This window comes from Mesocricetus auratus, unplaced genomic scaffold, assembly GCF_017639785.1.
Source record: "Mesocricetus auratus isolate SY011 unplaced genomic scaffold, BCM_Maur_2.0 Super-Scaffold_100020, whole genome shotgun sequence".
Lineage (NCBI taxonomy): Eukaryota > Metazoa > Chordata > Mammalia > Rodentia > Cricetidae > Mesocricetus > Mesocricetus auratus.
Genome location: NW_024429201.1, coordinates 21469357 through 21484811, shown reverse-complemented (window position 1 = coordinate 21484811; position 15455 = coordinate 21469357). Strand labels below are relative to the sequence as shown.

The window sequence follows — 15455 nt, the reverse complement described above, 5'->3', positions numbered from 1 at the left end:
AGAGTAGTTGTTGCCCAGCAGCCACACGGCTTGCACACATCTGTAACTCCAGTTCCAGGGGATTTGATGCCCCCTTCTCACCTCCACATGTGTCAAGCACACATCTGCACAGACATATATGTAGGCAAACACTCACATACATTAAAAATGCAAATTGTTTCCAGTTTCGGCAAGTGTAAATAATGGTATAATGAACTTTTTATATATAAATCTGTGTTGCCAGTTGTATGTCAATTTGACACAAGCTAGAGTCACTGGAGAGGAGGGAGAAAATGCCTCAATAATATAGTCTGTTTTCTTATTCAGTGATGAATGTGGGAGGACCCAGTCCATTATGCATGAGTCCACTCCTGGGTAGATGATTCTGGGTTCTATAAGAAAGCAGGCTGAGCAAGCCGGTAAGCTGTACCCCTGCATGACCTCTGCATAACTCCTGCCTTCAGGTTCCTGCCTGAGTTCCTGTCCCGAGTCCCTTCCATGATGAACAGTGGTTTGGGAGTATAAACCAAATAAACACTCTTGGTCATGATGTTTCACTGCAGCAACAGAACCCTAACTAAGACAACTTTGCTCAAATTTGTGATTATTTCATTGTCCAAAAAGACAATCCAATTATCTTTTATAAACAGGAATTAGGAGAGCAGATGTCTCCCCACTGCCTTACCAGTAAGCAATAGTGGTGGCTTATTGTTGTTTGAGTCTGAGCACCTATATCAGTGATTGATAATACCCTGAAATTTATCTGATTATATATACCTATCTTTTGAGTCACTGTTTTTCCTATTAATTTATACCAACTCTTCCTATATTAAGTGATACCTGTAAGCTCAGTTTTATTGCTGCAATATCCATAGCAGAAAACACATGGACAACTTGAATGTCTTTCAGTGAGTGAATGGACAATGATGATGTGGTATATTTATTTACATAGTGGGATATTATGCAGTCATTGTAAAGATTGATTATTTTTCTGTCGTTTGAAGCAGAATGAATGGAAGTAGAAGACATAGGCTAAGTGAAGTAAGTCAGACATACATAGAATAATACTGTGCGTTCTCTTTTGTCTGTGAATGTTAAGAAAAAACTTATCTAGATATGTATTAATTGTTATTAGAGGCTAAGAAAGGTGGGTAATTGAGGGACTTTAAGCCATGGGTCCTCGAAGGTAATAAGTTCCAATATTTTTCTAACTTCTTAAAAATTTTATTTATTAGTATTTTGCCTGCATGTATGTCTGTGTGAGGGTGTTGGGTCTCCTGAAGCTGGAATTACAGACAGTTGTGAGCTTCCATGTGGGTGCTTGGAATTGAGCTCCAGTCCTTTGGAAGAGCAGTCAGTGCTCTTAACCACAGAGCCATCTTTTCAGCCCCACAAGTTCTGGTATTAATAATAACTTATTTCATAGCTGGTGACTAACTAGAAGAGAGGTTCCAAACACAAAATAATGCTCAGGTGAGTAATTCACTACTATTTAATCAGTGTGCATTATAGTTCATATTACATAAACATATTGCAACATTACACTGTTGTGTGACAAAACTTTTCCTGCAGAAACATAACACACACATCTACTAACCCCAGAGATCACACAACCAACTAAAGTACGGATACTGCCAAAGTCCAATTTGGTGAACCAACGAATTTTATTGGAACTACTCATAAGAGGTGAGGGTTTACTTACAGAAGCAGAGATGGCTCAAAGACAGCTGTATTACCTAAGCCCACCTGAGCATGGGTGGCAGCTCACAAAAGCTGTAACCTAGAGTACACTGCACAGCCTGCAGGCAGTTCAAAAGGTTGGAAAGTGACTCTGGTCTAAGCATCTTCCTAGAAGTTTGGCTGGTTTCTGTTTCTTCCAGGCTACTGATCTGGTCTCAGAATCCTCTTTGCAGCTTGGCTGCTTTGAGAGAGATTCTCAGCTTTCATTGCTTACTCTGGCAGGGAGGGGCCTAGTGAATCTGATCAGTTTCAGAAACTTCCTGAAGCTATTTATTTGAGTTGTTTACTTTCCTGCTTAAGGAGCTTCCTTTCAGGTTGGAAGGAAGGAATAAATGGATCTTGGAGGGAGCTGTTACACAACACATACTGTGCCCGTAAGTATCATGAGGATTATTATCATGAGTCAATCAAAAGTTTTAAAAATGTTTAAGGGGATGGAAATGTTAACTGCCTGATGTGATGATTACATACTGTATGTACTGAGTTTGCACACTACATACTGTAAATGTGTTGTATTAAAATGATAATTTAAACACTTTTCATATCTAAAAACAGATGTTGTCATTTGGTTTTCATTTTCTTTAGTACATTCTCTGACAGAGAGATGTTTAGTGTTTTTTTTTAATTTATATAATTTTAATGTAACTTACATTTAGATATTTATTGGTACACTTGTGCTCCATGATATACTGTTTAAGAAGCAATGTAATCTTCTGATATTTGGGAATTTACATAAGAAGAACATGCATGAAAATATATCAAAATGAGGAAAACGAGACAATTTAATGTGATTAAAAAATCATTCTAAATTATCTGTTTTGTCAGGTTTTATATTAGGAAGTGGGAATCAAAAAGGACTATAACCTCATCTACCTTAGACTTCATATAAATATGTAATTATTATTATTAGATAATTACATGTAATGAGAGGTTCTTTGTCCCTGCCTGGTCCTGCTGCCCTTTTCAGTCCCAAATAAACACACAGACAATATATTAGTTATAAAACTATTGACTGATAACTAGGGCTTCTTATTGGCTAGCTCTTAATAATTAACCCATTTCTATCAATCTATGTATTTCCATATGGTTTTGGCCTACTGGAGAAGGGTACAGACCTGCTACTCCTTTGGGGGGGGCTCATGGCAGAGATGTTTAGTGTTTTATGTGAGCTCATTATTGTGGTATATGTCTCTAATCCCAGCACTTGGAAGACTGAGGTAGAAGGATTATGAGTTTGAATCGAAGTCTTCAACATAGCAAGACTCTCAAAAAGTTAAAAAAAAAGTTTATGTGGTCAAACACACAAATGTGTGTTTATTAAACTGTCAAATGTGTGAGCTTGTTATGCAATTCTTTTGTCGATGAAATAAACTGAAAGCCATGCCTCAGTAAAGACCTTGTGGGTTTCACTCATACTTTAGAAGCTATTCTACTCCTGGTACCAGTTCACAGATTGTGTCCTTCTCCCTTGCTCTGCTTCCTATGGGGCTATGCGAACTCGACATGCAACTACAGTCAATGTGCCTGTTTTCCTCCTACACTGCAATCTAGACTCTGCCAGTCCTCAGTATCTAGCAAATCTCCCTCGATGTTTGTTGACTGAAGGACAGAGCAATCTCTGGGAGTGGAGCGACCATAAGAAGGATGCCTAAGAGTGCTGACTAGACAGAGGCAACATCTTCACCCTGAGGCTGTGGTGATGTCTTGGAAACAAGAACTTCTCGACACAGATTTCAGGGTAGACACTCATGTAATTGGTCAGCACTGGAGCCAGCACAGTGAGGATGCACCTGGCCCTCCACTCATGTATCTCATATCCATGGCTTAAATGGCATGTGGTCCCTGATCACGGGTGTGCCCAAACCCAAAGTAAGGGCGTGAAGCACAGGGTGAATGTAGACACCAGAGGACAGACTTTTGGTGCTGGTCCTTGCCCGTTTCTCTCCTTTTGATGCTTACCGTGGACGCCAGAATAGCTGACGTGTAAGTTCCCAGGGATTCTGTCTCCCTCCCATCTTTCTATAGGAATGCTGGCATTGCAGACATTGGCTACCACACCCAGCGTCGTGTGGCTTCTGAGGAATCTGAACTTAGTTCTCACACTTACACAGTCAATGCTCTAAACATGAGCCTTTTCTGCAGGTCCCACTGTACAAGTTTGCACTGGGAAAGGTTTGTTGGGGAGGGGAAGCCAGGGTGGGCTCTGACTTCTGAAAGTATATTCCTTGAGGAACCAGGACATGTCAATTTCACCGTATTATCTAAAATGGCCAGAAAATTGCTGAACAAATCGGAGATGCTCAGTGAATAGTAGGGGATTATAAATGATCTCTTCTTTTGCAAATCGTTATTCTGAACAATTTTGTCTAAGATAAGGCTTTGAAAGACGTTTTTCTCCATTTTCATTTTTAAGCCAATGCTTTAAAAAATATTCAAGCTGAGAGTAAATCTAAATAGAATACTAAATTTTCATAGACGATATGGGTTATTATTAATACCATTTTGAATTCTCATTTCAGCCCATAGTTCCCTTGTAATTTTGCCCCACAATCAGAGTGCTGGAAGATCCCTCTTATCTAAAAGCAGTTGTTTCTGCCTGAGATCTCCAAAGCAATTTGTTGCAGTAATCCTGCCTTTTTCTATCTTTCTTGGTTTCAGATGAGAGGCAGAATATCAGTCAAGGACTGGAAAACTAGGTAGCACAGCAGAGTGATTTGCAAAGCGATGTTTAACTTCAGGGGACACAGTGACTGAGACACTGAGCTGTATAGGTTAGAAGGAATTGTTAGCCACACAGTAGCTGTGTAAGAAGGAACTTAAATGTGTTATCAGCCACTAACTTTAATGGCTCCTTATTTAGCAATAAAAGAAAAAGAAAAGATGAAGGAAAAGAAAAAAGTAAAAAGAAGGAAAGATCAGGAAAAGTAAAAAGTAAGATGCCAGGAACTAAGAGTTCAGTGGTACCATTTGAAATTGCCATTTGTGGGTCAGTGAGGGGAAAAGTGCAGTGTGGGCCAGTGAGGACAGAGGTGCAGTGTGGGACAGTGAGGACAGAGGTGCAGTGTGTGTGGATCAGTGAGGACAGAGGTGCAGTGTGTGTGGGTCAGTGAGGGGCAGAGGTGCAGTGTGGATCAGTGAGGACAGAGGTGCAGTGTGGGCCAGTGAGGACAGAGGTGCAGTATGGGTCAGTGAGGACAGAGGTGCAGTGTGGGTCAGTGAGGACAGAGGTGCAGTGTGTGTGGGTCAGTGAGGACAGAGGTGCAGTGTGGGTCAGTGAGGACAGAGGTGCAGTGTGGGTCAGTGAGGACAGAGGTGCAGTGTGGGTCAGTGAGGACAAAGGTGCAGTGTGGGTCAGTGAGGACAGAGGTGCAGTGTGGGACAGTGAGGACAGAGGTGCAGTGTGGGTCAGTGAGGACAGAGGTGCAGTGTGGGTCAGTGAGGACAGAGGTGCAGTGTGGGACAGTGAGGACAGAGGTGCAGTGTGGGTCAGTGAGGACAGAGGTGCAGTGTGGGACAGTGAGGACAGAGGTGCAGTGTGGGCCAGTGAGGACAGAGGTGCAGTGTGTGTGGGTCAGTGAGGACAGAGGTGCAGTGTGGGACAGTGAGGACAGAGGTGCAGTGTGGGTCAGTGAGGACAGAGGTGCAGTGTGGGACAGTGAGGACAGAGGTGCAGTGTGTGTGGGTCAGTGAGGACAGAGGTGCAGTGTGGGCCAGTGAGGACAGAGGTGCAGTGTGGGTCAGTGAGGACAGAGGTGCAGTGTGGGACAGTGAGGACAGAGGTGCAGTGTGTGTGGGTCAGTGAGAACAGAGGTGCAGTGTGGGTCAGTGAGGGCAGGGGTACAGTGTGGGTCAGTGAGGACAGAGGTGCAGTGTGCATCAGTGAGGACAGAGGTGCAGTGTGTGTGGGTCAGTGAGGACAGAGGTGCATTGTGGGTCAGTGAGGACAGAGGTGCAGTGTGGGACAGTGAGGACAAATGTGCTAGCATAAGTTTTGCTGCTAACCCTGATGACCTGAGACCCACCCTGGGCTGCACATACGTGGAAGTAGAGAACTGACTCTCGCAAGAACTGACCTCCATGTTTGCACCATGCCCTCGTGTGTCCATGAGCATGCACACATGCGCACACACACATAGTAAATAGCATTTCAAAATTAAAATTCACCAGGAAGTGGTGGCACACGCGTTTAATCCCAGCACTTGTGAGGCAGAGGCCAGTGGCTCTCTGTGAGCTAGAGGCCAAGTTCCAGGACAGCCAAGGCTGTTACACAGAGAAACACTGTCTCAAAAAACAAAACAAAACAAGCAAACAAACAAAAAACCCACACAACAACAATAAAAAACAAAAACTAACCAACCAAACAAAAACCAACCAGCCAAAAAAAAAATCTGAGACATTTTCTATATCCTGTATAGTATTTATTTCTTTTAACCAATGTTTTTTATTATCATTATCACTATTTTGTCTATTATATTTTCAGGCTGAAGTATAACATTTTACAAATTATTTCTCCATGTTTTATTGTGATAAAATACATAGAACATACATTTGACCTGTTTGTAAGTACATATTTTAGATTTAGTGATGGTAAGTGAATTTGTAGATTTTGGGTACCAGAGGTTTTCTTTTCATTTATGCCGGATTCTCAAGGCAGCTGGAGGACAAAGAGTTGACTCTTGGTATTGTATGAATGAATTTGAAATTCTTATCATAGTTAAAGCTTTTAGATGAATTGACTTTGGAGTTCTTTTAAAAACGTTGATGGTGATGGTGCAATTAACCACGATGCATGGCTTCGTTACCAACCAGGACATCAAGGGCACTTTACTGGTGTGGTAATTCCTGTGGGCAGTCTTTGAAGCCTGGGACTGAGTGCTGCTCACACACTGGGGCTGCTTCTCTGCTGCGGTGTTCAAGCCTTGGCTGGGCTCCACTTCCAGCTTATCTGAGCCGACTGCTCATGTCTGCAACAGGAATCTCTTTGCCCTCACATATCTGTCCGTGTCAGTCTTGGGGGATTTTAAGAAAGTCTCCCTCTAATTCCGTAGCACCCTTCCTCCTGCAGATGATGGCACCATTCTTCACCTTTCCAAAGAACTAAAAGACATAATGAACTCTGTGCTGACAGTGTTTAGGCCTGGCACATCCCTCAAAGGCCCTAAGTGTAAAAGGCTTTGTCTGGGACAGGATGGCACTACTGGGAGGTGATGGGACCTAGAGCAGGTCTTCAGGTCGTCGGGAGCTTGTCCTCAGAGGCCATGGTAGAACTCCTGTGCCCATCTCTTTTCTTCTACACCACGAGGGAGCTACTTTTTTCCAATCTCCCACAATATGTTGCCTCATCACCAAAGGCCATACATCTAATAAACCATGGCTGAACCTCAAAACTGTAAGCCAAACGGAGCATTTTCCCTTTGGAAGCCGCTTACTACAGGCATTGGTTACAGTAGAGGGCCACTGAAGAACGCATCTGTGAATAGCACTTAGACAATTGCGCAGCTTCCGTGGTTTTATGATGTGTACCAGAAGTCTCCAGCATCCTGTGGATGAGTGCATGCAGAGGATGTATGTTGCTGCTTTAATTAGCCACTTCCCCCTTTATGCACCGTCCCACAGGAGCATGGGTAGCTCTCATTTCTTGTTGCTCGCTTGGCAGGAATTCTGCCTTGCCCCAAGCGGGCGGTATTTGCCCAGCAATCCTACCAAGTGAGCAATAAAAAGCGGCACCAGCTCAAAGCTTGGCTGGACTTGTATCTTGTTTCAGCGAAATACCTTACGAGGTAAGGGTTAAGTTCCTTCCTCCCACTTCTGTTGCTCTCTCCTTCTCTTAACGCTTCCCCACTTTCCCTCAATGAGGACACTCCACCCAGTCAAGACTGGCTTTGATAAATGTCAATGCACTTTTTGATCATCACAATAACAGATGCAACTGTTTCCTTGACTGGAGATGCACGTACTGATCAGAGCTGGTAGCCTCTGCCCTTGCATCTGCTGTGTTCCTGCCAGTACAAGGAGTTTTGCTATTTACATTTTTTAAAAAAAATCCGGTTTGTACTTTATAATACCCTGTACTTAAAGAACATGATTACTGCTAATTATCATTTAGAAAATTATTTTTTTTGCTTGATTAGAGATGTTAGCTGTGTGTACTGAAGTCTAGTGGGCCTTCATTACATGCTGTACTTTGTAGTGGATACTGGCTTAAATATTAATATATGGAAATTCAGCTTCATCTGCTGTACCTTTTGATGTCAGAAGCATAATCAGTATAATTGGCTTAGAATGTTTCCCCCCTATTTGTATTTCATACTAGCTAATGTCATTAGCGAGCTAACTACCGAGTGGGGATCTGTGTTGGAGAACTGCTTCCTGGGTACATTATTACCATTGATTTTGATGATTTTCATTCCCAGCCACCCCAGGCAGGCCCTCAAGCTGTGCCATATTGTTCAAAGACCTGCTCCCGCTGCCGCCCCCATTCAAGAACCAGGCCTCCTGTGTCTGAAAGCCCATCAGTGTTCTGATGAATGCTGATGCTTTTGGTGGGTCTGCGGCCAGCTTGCTTTTCATAGCACGAGGCAGAGGATGGCTGGGACATTGTCACCACTGGTGTCCACAAGGAAGCTGGAACTTGTTCTGGGTGGCCCTCAGGGATCTGCCTGTGGAACTGACCTGCATCTCAGAGTCTGGCATCAGGGTTTTGGCTTTTCACAACCACTGTGTTGCCTTCCTGCTGACCTGCAACTGTCAGAGTTCCCCTCTAGCCTAGGGCTTTCAAGTCTATCTTTTGTACTTAGAATACGATGGCTGGACCTACTTAGGGATTGGAATCTAACTTCCTTTTGGGTTTTGATTATATTCCAAACCAACTGTAAAAGGAACCCCACATTAAAGTCTAAGTTTGGCTACGGTCAGCCACAGATTCTGCTAACCCTCCGGCTGGGTTTTTGTTGGTGGCAGTAATGAAGTCATTTGTACTTGTACAGAGCTTGAATATTAAGGCTTCAGGGGAACTTAACGGAGCCGGTTTCTACTGCTTTTTAATGGATGAGGAAGCAGAGGCTATAGGCGGTAAATGACTGACTGAGCTCACACAGCTACTGAGTGGTTAAAGAGTCCCTTAGCCCAAGCTGGGCTCTTTACCTCTTAAGTGGTACCTTGTTCATGGATGATGTGGTGTGGCAACATTTTGGACACACCAGCTAATCCCTCTGTGTGTGATTGACAGCTGCTATGTGTACATGTAGTCCAATGTGGTTTGGGGGCCAAGAGCTTCTATAAGGGAAATGAGGGTCCAAAAGAGAATAAAATTAAAAGCGTGTGTGTGTGTGTGTGTGTGTGTGTTTGCACACACCCAATCTACACGTTAAGGATGTTAGCAGTGTGATTCTGCCTGAATGGGATTCACCAAAGTCTATGTTAGTTTTCTCTAGAGAATCAGAACTAGTAGGATATGGAAAGGTACAGAAAGAGATTTATCATGAGGGTTGGCTCATGGAGGCTTTAAAAGATCTGCTGTCTGTAGGTTGATGCCCTCAAGAAGTTGCTGATGTCATTCTAGAACAAACCGAAATGTTTGAGAATCAGGGAGCTGACGGTGTCACTGCTAGTCAAAGTCCAAAGGCCTGAAAACAAGGGCTTTGGTGTTGGGGGTTGAGAAGGTGGATGTCACAGTGGGAGCAAATTTGCCCCCTCAAATTGGATGTTGTCCTCTGATGTTGGTGACAGCAGCCGTCTTTCCCTGATGTATGGGTTTAACCACTAACGTCAGCCAGAAACACACTCAGGGACACAACTCAGAAATAATGTGTTGTCAACAATTGACATGTAGCTTTGCCGTTGTCAAAGTCTTTCTGCTCTTTCTCTGATGAGGAGAGTTTTCTGCTGTAGACTTGAGGAAATGCTACTATCTAGTCCTTCCAGAAAGTGGTGCTGAGTGAGTCCCTAACTTGGCTTAGTACTTTTCTTCACTGTCCAGCTAGAATCCATGACTTTGAAATGCACTCCTCTTCCTTGAGAGAGCAGAGGAGGTGAATGGGGGAGGAATTTCCTTTCTGAAATTTCTATTATATTTTAGAATCTACCAAGGTGTAATTCCTAGTGAATGTTGTTACTACAGTGATTCTTAATTATTAAAGGCACTTTGGAATTTTTAACAGAGAAGCCTCTAGGGTGAATATTTTAAACTATGTGACATTAGTGTTAATAACCAGCAGTTCTTCTAACAGTTGGTTTAAGTTAATTTGGCTTCATCAAAGGAAGCAAATAAAATTAATCTGGACAATATTTTACCACATATGTCTAGAAACAAGACTCTTAATCCTAAATAATCATTTCCTGCTGTTTCTTCTGAGAGCCAGCCTGCTCCATCTTTGAATTTGTCAATATATGATGCAGGGAAATGAGCTAATGATTTTCTCTTCAAGTCACGTGTGAGGCCTGGTTTTCAGATTTACCTGGCCTGTGCCCATGGTATGCCGCCTTCCTATCCAAGTCACTTGAAAATGTCAGACAAGTGGGTCACCTGGCACTGAGTTGAGCTTGGACATAGCCAGACATTTGGAGACTGGCTTTTGTCTCAGTTGCCAGGGAACTTTCCAGTTGAGTAGATTTAAACACATCCCATGATACTTTAGTAAGATTAAATGGATCCATGAAATACTGGGCCAGTGACACTAGACTTCTGGATTTCACCAACCCGTGCAATTTCTAGAATGGTTTTGGAGACCAACACAGGATTATCAACATTGTTTTCCAAGTAGTATCATGAAAGAGTACCAAAAGGGTAGCCTTTTGTGAGTACAATATTGGGTATGAGAGAGAGAGAGAGAGAGAGAGAGAGAGAGAGAGAGAGAGAGAGAGAGAGAGAGAGAGAGAGAGAGAGAGAACATGCTTAGTTTAAAAATTCTACAAACAAAACATGATACGGTGACTACTGAGCCAAGAGACCAACCTCTTAAAGCCCCTTCTAGATAGAGCACTGACTTGAATTTAGGTTGTAATCCACCATGACCCAAAGGTGCTTTTCTTCCTGTCCCTGAAATATGAATCACACACTTTAGAAGGGTAAAGATGACTATTTATTGTGGAAGGTACTTACAAGAGAAACCAGCAACCCAAGTTGGTCTCAGCGGCTTCTGAGACACGACTCGAATCCCCAGCAAGAGAGCTTGAGCATCTCTCCTCCCTGGCCTTTATTCCCTGCCTCCCCCATGCACCTGTGACCATGCTCAAGTGGGCGTGGTCATTGCTAAGGGTACGAGAGATCTCTCCCTACATCTTCCTGGCTCATTTTTTTGTCCTGTGAGTTTTTCCCTTTTGACCCATTTACTTCTCTGCTTCTCCTGTCTCCATCCATAGCTGCCTTCCCTGTCTACTCTCCTTATCATTTTCTTCTCTCTAGAAACGTTGTCTACTTCTAGGAAGTCTCAGAATAGTAGAAAGGCAGTCTCTAGATCCAAAGAACTATTTTCTCTCATTGCTGAAGTGTTGTTCCCAACATTTTATTGAATGTTCTTTTATGCCAAATCTTTAAGTCGTAAGTTAAAATAACATAATGACATCTGTTTTAGGCCAACAATGCAATACAGTGGGTAAAGGTGCTTGCTGCCAAGCATGGTGACCTGAGTTCAGTTCCTGGAATTTTAGGTAAGCCATCATACACACCCTGCTTTACATGGGGGTCTGAACCCTGTTCCTTTTGCTTTGGTATAAGATCCTTTACCTGCTGAGCCATCTCTTCAGAGCCTGAATGCTTTTCTAATTAGTTATTCTTGCCACATGAAATCAGAAAATAAAACAAAACCAAAAAGCAGTGGGGCTGGGGAGATAACTCAGTAGTAAAGAGCACTGGCTGCTCTTCCGGAGCATCTAGGTTCAATTCCCAGCACCTACATGGCAGCTCACAACTGACTGTAACTCCAGTTCTAGATGTTGGAGGAAGTGTGTCACTATGGGGGCTGGCTTTGAACTTTCCTGTGCTCAGGTTACCACCCAGTGTCTCAGTCAACTTCCTTTTGCCTGCAAGACGTGGGATTCTCAGCTCCAGCACCACTGTCTGCCTGCACCGTGCTCCCCACCATGATGATAAAGGATTGAACCTCAAACTGTAAGCCACCACCTCAATAAAATGTTTTTCTTTATAAGAGTTGCCATGGTCATGGTGTCTCTTCACAGCAGTAGAAACCCTAAGATGCTGAGCTTGTTTTCTTTGACTTTTGTTTGACTCAGAATTTATAGTTACCATAGGTCTAATTGGTTTTCAACATTTGACTTTATAGTTTCAATAAAAGGTTTCCAAATTATGAAACAGTGCAGAGCAAACTCCTTTTTATTATAGATTATACAAAAAACTGTTTTTGATATTAGTAGAGCCAGTTGGATTGACTTCTTATTCAAATAAATATTGGGGAATTGGTTTCTTCAGTTAATATGAAACAAAGTAATTTAAAAAAAGCCAACTACAGACTTGTATTTGAACCAGGATAGAACACATTCTCAACTATATATTGACAACTTAGCTTATTTGTACAAATTTGAATTCGAAGACTAGATACTTTTTAATTAAAGGTTCTTTAAACCTTTGGGTATTTATGTCTGTTTTGTCAGTGAAAATACAAATGTTAGTAAGGTGCAATGAATCCTAAAAATATATTTTGAGACATTTTTTTCAGAGATGGCATTTGACAGCTCTGATGTGATTGTGAGCTCTATAAATCAGGAGAGTCTGAGATCTTCACATAGGGATGTTGTGGTCCACATTGTCTCTCAGTGAAAATCCAAACTGGTGGAAGGTGGCAGTGAGCTCTTGGCTTAGCAATGTGAGTCTGAGCAGTGCAGCTCTGAGAGAGCATGCACTTTCGTCACCATGTCAGTGTGTATTTAAGCACTGAATGTACACCGCAGCATCCAGTCAGCTGCAGGGCCCTCCCCTCTGAATGATTCTGTCCTACCTCAGCAACGGCAGAGCGCTGAGCGCTGAGCTCAGGATGCTAGATTTAAGTCCTAGCTACCTCTTAGCCACTCCTGACTGGGCACCACCCTTCCCCACCCCCACGCTGAGCCATGGTTCCCTCATCTGGAGGATGGCAATATCTACTCAGTATGAAGATTAGACGACATCAGAGTTCCTTTGGTATTGTGACCAAAATTCCTGAAATAACTTAAGAGAGGAAGTACTTATTTTGGCTCATGGTTTCAAAGGGTTCAGTCCATTACACCTGTGAAGACACAGATTTTCTTGCAGTTGGGGTATGTGGCAGAGGCTCTTCACAGGAGGAGGAGAAAGCTGCAGGAACTAGAGGCTGGGTATAACTTCTAGAGTACCACACTCCTGGGGGCCTACACTGTCTGCTACTCTTCAGCTCCTAAAGGTTTACAGCTTCCCCAAATAGTGCCCAAAGCTAAGGAACTAATATTCAATCAAACAGGGGCCTCTGGATGACATTTCGGATTTAGAGAAGAACGTGAAACCTGGCTGGAGATATTTTATGAATTCTGTATTCCTATTTCCTATCTCTTCCACTAAACCTCAACTGTACAAACCTGCTAAACAGATAGGCAGGAACTCACTGCAAACATCCTCCTCTCCTTTACATTCTCAACTAACCAAGCTTGACTCCAGTTCAACTTTCTGCCTTCCTGTGTCGGTTTCATAACAACAGTGGGCATCAGTCTCATCACACAATTATATTAGGTCTCGTAATACCATCATATGGACTCCAAGACAAGACAGATTCAAACTGAGGATGCTTTGGGCTTGAGGATAATTTATTCCAACCCCAAAGTGTGAGATGATTTGCCCTTTGAGCACAAGGTTAAGAAAATTAGAATCTGTCATCTGGTTGGGGCTGGAGAGCAGACATTTCTACCCTGTGGAATCTGAGTGTGCTGTCTCCACAGAATGGTGGCCATGTGGAGACCCACGCTTTGTTCTTGGCACCAAAGGCCAATCCACTGGCTCCTTGGCAGGAGAGAACTACAGCATCTGCTGGGGCAAAGAGGAAAGTAAAATGGAGTTAGTTTCAGTTTCTAAGTTTCTTGTCACCAGGGATGAACAAACCCAGTAGTGGTCTATGTTTTCAGAAAAATCTTGATTTATTTTTCAACCATTTGGGTTTTGGCTAAGTTTTACATGTGTTTTGCCAGTTTTCCTTCCTTAATTATTAATATTAAACCCATGTGCATGAAGTAGAATGGAAATTTAATAGCCATTTTTGTATTTATTTACATCATTGCATCCCACAGCCGTGTTGAGAAAGGGCTGTTGTATCTTGTAAGCGTCTTTGAAGATAGTTTATAAAAGTTTCTCTTCACAGATGTCAGTCACACCAATTTTACCCGTTCTCTGCACAAAGACATTCGGCCTTGAGGACGGTGGGGGTAGCATCTGATTCCAAAGCCATGCTTATGGCAGGTTTTGAGTACTACAAAGTGAGACCTGGCTGTCATTGCCCTTGACTCTGAGGCAGTCCTGTCGGCAAAGCCTTCAGCTGCGTTTTCAATAAAGCAGATGCTCTTTCAGCAAACACCTTTTCCCGCCTCCAGGTCTCACACACAGCTGCCAGAGCCGTGGAAAAGCAATCGCCATGGCCCATCATTGTTTTTCCAAGCACAGCACATAGATTGGTTCCAGGCAGTAGGAGATGGGGAAAAGAAAAATGTTCATTTCCAAATAAATAATTCTTACCTTCTCATTACCAAGTAGCTCATCTGTGTCTCTCTTATGCTCACACAGTCCTCCTACATTAGAAACACTGATTTAAAGGAACAGGTGTTGTTTTTGTCAATGACATAATAATGGTATTATTTTGTTATAGTCACAAAATGCAATAGTATGCATAGCGGCCTGTCCTGACAGCTGGGGCATACCCTAGACTTACAAATGCCAGGGGTGGGGGTGGGAGAGGAGGAGTTTTAGTGATGACTGTTACAATGCACTTGCTTCCAAAGAATCCAAAAATGTTAAATGAAACATATACAACCATGGTTTAGAATTAAATTATCCTCCATTGTCCAACGTAATTTTCTAACAGAAAATATTGCATTTTAAAGAGTTTTATGTTGGAGGTGGGGAAGGTATTAAAAAATCAGATATGATTATAATTTACAAAGTTATCTTAGAGGGTGTATGATTTACCATTTTAATTACATACTTTATTTTGAGATAGCTACAGTTGTACATGCAATTCTAAAAAATGGTACAGTGATCCCAAGCTGTTTTTTTTTTTTTAAACCTGGTTTTACTCAAAGCTAACAGTATAGCACAAGGTCATGACCAAGATACGGACACAGTCAGTAGTGACCATTCCTCTCCCACAAGCATCCCTCATGGTGCCCCTTCACCACCAAACCCACAGCACTCTTGTCCTGTTTCTGCCTCAGCCCTCAATACTCCAAGGGGTCACAACTACTAGGCGGGTGTGAGACCTCCACTCTATCTGACTTCTGGGAAGGGTGGTAGCAATGTTCTGTTCCTGCTGAGAACCCAAGAGGTGTACGTACCTTGGTTACTGCTGTCGCTAGTGGTCATCATCAACACCCACTAGGTCTCCCAGGACAACCTTACATCATCCAACAGGCGGTCTTCCTATCTGGAAGTGGATGTGGGACTGAGTTGGATCCCTACTGGGTGCCTGGGTACATGCTCTGAAAGATAAACGTCTTGGCTCCACCCACTTTTGTTGGCACCAGCAGAAGCAGCGCCATAACTTTTCTGTGGTTGGCTGGAGCGGGGA

General features: G+C 42.9%; 1 long non-coding RNA gene across 1 annotated transcript; it reads right to left on the bottom strand.

Moving 5' to 3' along the window:
* Positions 1–13470: 13470 nt before the first annotated feature.
* On the bottom strand, positions 13471–15455 carry LOC121133211. Its single transcript, XR_005870004.1, has 3 exons — positions 15223–15455; positions 14408–14474; positions 13471–13705 (listed from the first exon to the last, which is right to left on the bottom strand). It is a non-coding gene; the product is annotated as an uncharacterized LOC121133211 (long non-coding RNA).